This window comes from Myotis davidii, unplaced genomic scaffold, assembly GCF_000327345.1.
Source record: "Myotis davidii unplaced genomic scaffold, ASM32734v1 scaffold573, whole genome shotgun sequence".
Classification (NCBI taxonomy): Eukaryota; Metazoa; Chordata; class Mammalia; order Chiroptera; family Vespertilionidae; genus Myotis; species Myotis davidii.
The window spans coordinates 4,952,532-4,959,241 of record NW_006285997.1 but is presented as its reverse complement, the minus strand read 5'-3'; the positions used below and the strand labels follow the sequence as shown (position 1 = coordinate 4,959,241).

At 38.6% G+C, this 6,710-nt stretch overlaps 1 protein-coding gene across 1 annotated transcript in view; it reads left to right on the top strand.

The window, feature by feature from the left end:
* Positions 1-1,491: 1,491 nt before the first annotated feature.
* Positions 1,492-6,710, top strand: part of HECW1 (HECT, C2 and WW domain containing E3 ubiquitin protein ligase 1) — a 164,314-nt gene continuing 159,095 nt past the window's right edge. The window contains exon 1 of the mRNA XM_006757224.2: positions 1,492-1,638. The gene's annotated coding sequence lies outside the window, so the exon portion shown is untranslated. The remainder of the gene's footprint in view (positions 1,639-6,710) is intronic.

The window sequence follows — 6,710 nt, the reverse complement described above, 5'->3', positions numbered from 1 at the left end:
GTATTACAGATGTTGCCCCTTTTCCCCCTATTGCCCCCCTCCTCCCAGGTCCTGCCCCACCCCAGGCCTTCACCACACTATTGTCTGTGACCACGGGGAATGCAGATATGCATATAAGTTCTTTGGTTAAGCTCTTCCCACCTCTTCCCTCTGAAATTCCTCAGTCTATTCCATGCTTCCATGTCTCTGGATCTATTTTGTTTGTCAGTTTATTTGTTCATTAGATTCCACATATAAGTGAGATCATGTGATACTTGTCTTTCTCTGCCTAGCTTATTTAGCTTAGCATAATATCCTCCAGGTCCCTCCGTGCTGTCTTAAAGGGTAATAGATCCTTCTTTCTTTTACAGCTGTGTGGTATTCCATTGTATAAAGGTACCACGGTTTTTTTATCCATTCATCTATTGTTGGGCCCTTGAAGACAGAACTGGAATTTAGATTCCTGTTTGCCTGACTCCAATGTCTATTCTTGCCCTTTATACCACGCACTATGCTAAAACCAGATTCTAAACTGACTTGAAGTCATTTGTGGATTTGTATTCTATTCCTGGTTATTTCCTTAATGTTATGTTATTACTAGGGGTCCCTCAGCCTGGCATGCGGGGATCAGGCCAAAACCAGCTCCCCGACATCCCCTGAGGGACCCCAGGTTGTGAGGGTACAGGCCAGGCCGAGGGACCCCACTGGTGCACCATTAGGCCGTGGAGGGACCATGGGAGGGCTCCAGGGCATGTCCAGCCTGTCTCACCCAGTCCCCATCCGCCAGGACCCCAGCAGCAAGTTAGCCTACCGGTCAAAGCATCTTCCCCCTGGTGGTCAGTGTGCATCATAGCGACTGGTCGAATGGATGGTCGGACACTTAGCATATTAGGCTTTTATTATATAAGATGTGTAAAGTAGAATATTAGTTCATCCTTCTTTAATCATCCTTAAGAAGGTTTAACAATAATTGGCCTTTATTTCTCATGGGATATTAAAATAATTTCATTAGTTATTTTAGAGGACAAATTACTAAATAAAAGGAATAATCAAATTTTAGAACTAGAAGGGGCATTTGAGCTCAACTGGGAGGATTTGTTCATTCCACAGAGGAGGAAACCCAGACTTAAAAAGGAAACTCTTACTCATATTCTGACAATGAGTTATCTGGCTACCCTGCTAATAAGGCTTAAGTTGAAGCAAAGAATATTTAGGCTGAGAGCAATGAGTCATGCATTCTCGTGGCTCTTTGAGACAGCTACCCATCTTTCGGGCATTCTTACCTCTCTACCTGAAATGGGAGGAAAGAAGCATCATGGCTTCCATCTGGGGCGCAGACATCAATGTCAAGATTTTCCAATTTCATTCTTGCTAATCTTCCTTAATCTTGCCCATGGCTAATCAAAGTAGTTTCTAATATTTACCATGGACTTAACTGTGTCATGTTTGTGATATACCAAATGTATCTAGTGCATAGTAAATCTATTATTTTCATTAATTTTCTGTTTTACTTTCATGTTACCCTTGGCCAGCAGAGGCTAGGCAATGAACACTCAAAATTACAGAAGAGACATGCACAATCAGAAGGTTGGACGTGTAATAGATATCTGTTGAAAGGGCACAAGACAAAAAGCCTATCCTGATGATACCCCAAACCAGGTATGTGTTTCGCTTTCCAACATTTACACCTCTATTTTTGTTAAAAAATAAAATCAGAAATCTTGTTCATTCCTTCAACAGATGTCCATTCAGCTTTTAGCTTTGAAAAACAGCTAAAAGTGGAAAGACCACAGTGGAAAAGGATATGATTTCTTTGGTCAGTTGTGGATGAGTAAAGAAAACGTGGTCCCCAACTCTGCCTCTCCGTAAAGGAAATGCTGCACACAGTGCACAGGGGCGGAATTGAGCTTCTCATTGTGCCCTTATTAGACAGTGAACAGGTGCCAAGCTATGCACACATTAGCAAAATACAATTAACACAAGCTGCTGACTCAATTTGTAGTGCTGAGCACAGCAGTATAAAAACAGGACCATTATAATAGTGCGAGAGTCTAAGAGAACTGTGAAGCAGTATTTGCTACTTTTTTTTTAATTTTTGCAAATTTGAACCTAATACATAGCACTACCATTAAACACCAGAAAAACACATTTTAAAATTTCGTTTATCTTTCGAAAAATGTTTTTTAATTCTAGATTGGCCTTTTTGGTGGAATTAAACAGATCATTACTCTCAACAATCAAGGTATGTGACTGCCTCATGTGAGGCTCCCTCAGGAGAGACATTGGAAAAATGGATAAAAGAGTCTCATTGCTTCTGCCATTAGCCCCTTAAATGGTGTTAACTGTTTTCCAAAAGCATGAGAAAAACAGGAACAATTTAGGAACAAAGGGATTTAAAAGTGAATTCCAAACAGGGAAGGGCTCCTTTGAGAGGTGACTGTCAAGATTTTTTTTACCTCACAGGGGTGGCCTGGTCCTATTATTTTAGCATTCTTTGTTAAGATTCTATGACAGTCAAAGAAAGAAAAATTATATTTTTTCTCAGAAATAAATTAGGGGATGCAACACTAAACATTGAAATTGAGAATTTTTCTGAACTCATAGGAATTAATGAGAACTTTTCAAGTTTCCTAAAACTCATCTATGAGTCTGTTTAGGGGGAAAGAGACATTAACATGAGTGAAAGAAAAATAAATTTGGTGCCTTCTTTATATAGTGACCCCCAGGTCATTTTAAAAGGAAACATTTTACTCCCTCCTTGATCACACACTGTCCACCCCCACCTACTGTTTGTCTTGTTCTCTAACATCCTAAAACCTTCTTCCTGGTTTCCCTGAAATGCAAATGCTATTTATAGCTTTCAGGGGTAAAAAGAAAATTGGAAGTGTCTGAGGAGATTTCAGTGACCAGTGGAACAACTCAGGAGTATCACTCATGTGACCTGCTTAGTCAATGCCTCTCAACCAACATTGGAGGGTCAATAACTGCTTCTCAGAATTCTTGACACTTACTTAGCTCTCAACCTAAACTAACCCTGTTATCAGGCAAGAGGGCTATATGGGGCCATGGATTAGTGATTTAATTGACTCCATGTTAAGTCAGCCTAATAGCTGGCCTTATACTAGCCCTATTACCCATGTAGTAGACATCTGCTCTTTTTACACGCCAAACATTTATCTCCCACTAAGAAATGGGTATTTACCCAGACTTCAACCTGAAATCAAGAGCCAAACTAGTGGTTACAACTGCTCTGGGAAAATCAGTCTCAGAGAAGGACTGAAATATTCCATTATTAAACAATTTACTGGAAAATACCCGCTTCATGTCTTACAACTTATGGAAAGCACATTTCACCTACCCTACTCACTCCCCACTTCCAAAATTCCACACACATTACCAGAGCTCTATTTGAATCCCTTAGTTCTAGCCCTATAGAAATCTTTGTTGGTGAGACTGTATTTCCTATGCCCAGCAAGAATATTTAAGTTAACCAATGGTTCTTCCTAGTGGCCTGGTGAGACCTTCAGAATTCCAGTAAGAGCCCCTCAAATTCCCTTGGGAGGACTTCTCCACAAGCTTTGCCCAAGTGTTTTCAAGTGTGGCTAATTTTGCTTTCATTTTTAGGTGTGAGTGTGTGAGCCAAGTCTAGGTAACTACCCCATACCTCTTGACATATGAACTAGTTTTTGGCATGTGAAACAAGACAGTCAATCCGAACCAGTGAGTGAGTGTCAACCACAGGATTGTTCTAGAACTATTGGTACGTGAGCATTTTTCTTTCCTTTGAAGTTGTTAAGTTGGTAAACAGCAAATCTGGAGCTTCTAGAGGCCATTTTGAAACTGTGTAGAAGAGGCTGCATGAAACAGTGAAAAAAGTGATTCCTGCGACATTATTTGTGAGCATAAAGTTAGCATTGCTCAACTCTACCTGAACTTTCAGTTATGTGAATTCATTAGACCCCTTTCTCATTTAGTAATTCCTTGTGGGCAAAGTATTGTTTTATACTTTATTCTGGTAACTGGGACCCTTTCTTCCAACCCCCTCCCCTAACCTATATTTCCTATAATATTATTTCTAAATATTTTCTTTTTCCCTGAAATAGGATTATGTATCATTACCTTGTGCTAAGAGATATCTGTCCTACATCTGAGGAAAGGAGGATATGTGATCTAGACTTGGCCCAGATGTGATTTGGCCAATGGATTGCAAATATGCATGACAATAGCTTTATTTAACCAGAAACTTTACATTACATGGGTTGGTCCTGGCCCTCTTGCATTCATGCTCTCTGCCATGAAAATAGCATGTTTTATATAGAAACTTCTTCAACTTTGGTGCCAGAACAGAACAAAGCCTGGAAGAGTGCATCAGTGCAGGCAGAACTGGAACAGATCTACAGCACTCATATAACTTAAGCAAAAACATACTTTTGTTGTTGTTTTAAGCCACTCAGATGTCTTGGGGGTTGCTTGTCACTGTTGCAAAAGTTAATACCTCTTAGTTCATCTTGTCTAAGATTTCCTTAATTCAACAATTTTGTTCTTAAACTTTCTATTGGTAAGCATCTTATTCCTTGCTGCCTGTCTGAGTCTCATAACTCCAAGAGGAAAATTGCCAAGACATTCTGGGGCAGCAGGAACCAGGGCTGTGAGTCCTCCCTGAGACAGCATGACTGCAGACTCCAGTCCTGATTACAGAAGCTGGAGGAGAGGCAGAAAGCAATAAAACTGCAAGTATCTAGATCCTTATGTGGAACAAGGAACCAAGAGTTCAAAATAGAGGAATTAAAATTACTAAAGACAGAAGAATCAAAGCTGGCAGATCTGGGAAAGTTGTAGGATAGGGAAATGTGAATAATCTGTGAAAAATTTGCTAAATCCACAGTAAACGTCCTTGATAGAGCAGACATCACCATTACCTCATCTCACATCTCCCCCGCCCTCTGTGCTGGGGATGATTTGGTGGACTGTTTCGATGTATTTCAGGCTATTATTGAGATGGTAGGAAGATTTAGTAACAGTTTTCCAGTCTATATCATTTCCATTATCACACTGACTTTTCTCTCTTCTGTTCCTCACTTCCTCCCACCTATATTGCCTTGGAAACCAAAATAGTTTTTCTCCTCACTTTTATGGATAGTAATTCAGCTTTCCCTTAACTCCTACTCTCAAATTTTCCTACACAAATCTTTCAGCCCAGCAGGAAATGGCTGCTGTTCTATTCAAGTCTCCTTTGTTATCAGCTATATAGATTTTAATTAATAAAATTTGTTTTTCTCTTTTACCTCTCTGATTCTATAACTCATCGTTATCTCCTGGTGGTCCCAGAGATGTAGCCCCTAAGTGCATACTGCAACGCCTTTTATAAATGCACATGAATACTCTTCTAAATTCAAGTTTTATTAATCCCAAGGCAAAAACTCTACTCAAGTTCTGTCATACTTTATCACTTTCTGTAGTCTTGGCACACAGTTTCTTATTTTTCTCATTATCCCCAGCAAAGGTGGAATATATATTTAGATATATTTTTAAATCTCTTTATCTCAGTTTCCCTCATTTGAAAATGGGAATACTAACGTCTCTTTCATAAGTTTATTATGAAGATTAAATAAATAATACACATAGAACAGTGTCTACCTAGCACAAATAAGTGTTCAAAATTTTAATTTTTATTATGATTATTGTATACTGAACTCAAGGTCTCCTAATTGCCAGAAAATATAAAGTTAAAGTAGCTTAATATTACTGAATAGCAACTACATTCTGGTTAGGGGCTATTTTGAAAACCCCACTGAAGAATTAAAATAGCACTCTCTACAGAGTCCCCCTCTTATCCCATATTTTTCTTATATCAGATTATATTTCATATTTCTGTAGCTACAGTCTAGCAAAATAGACTGAGTCCTATGTTTTCTACACACACACACACACACACAATGTGTGAAAAGAGAAGGCTATATAGACTCAGAGATTTGGGAGAAGATCCATGTGACATCTTTCCTGGACATGCCTCAATACCATCCATATTTCAGAGCTTTCTCTTGAATATAAAGTCTGTCTGTGACAATGTTGATTCTATGCATTCTAAAGAGCACGTTCTCTCTCCCAGGAAATATTGAAAGAATATACTGCCAATGTCCTGGCAGATCCTTACTGGGGAATGACACTTTTTATCTGGCTCTCAGGAGTAACTTACACTCTACAGTCAAATAGATAAAACAAGCAATGTGTCTTAAATAGCGCTCTTATAATTAGAAATATGAATGTGAAGATTATTTTTTCCCTGAAAAGCATTATTTTCTAAAAACTGGGGGAAAATGTCTCAACAAGTCTTCTTGGTCCGTGAAATTTCATCTTACAGCCTAAATTTTATATGTGGAGCATAAATGTGTAATATAAATAGTAAGGTGAATTAAGGAAAAACAAAACAAAAACAGAAAACAAGTGTTGGGAGGATGTATAGAAATTGGAGCTCTTGTGCATCGTTGGTGGGAATGTAAAATGGTACAGTTGCTGTGCAACACAATACGGAGGTTCTTAAAAAATTAACATAAAACTACTATATGATCCACCAATTTTACTTCTGGTAATACACTGAAAAGAACAGAGCAGGGTCTTATAGAGATATTTACAGACTTGTGTTCATAACAGCATTATTCATAATGGCCAAAAAGTTGAAGTAACCCAAATGTCCACTGATGGATGAATGGATAAGCAAAATGGGTATATAT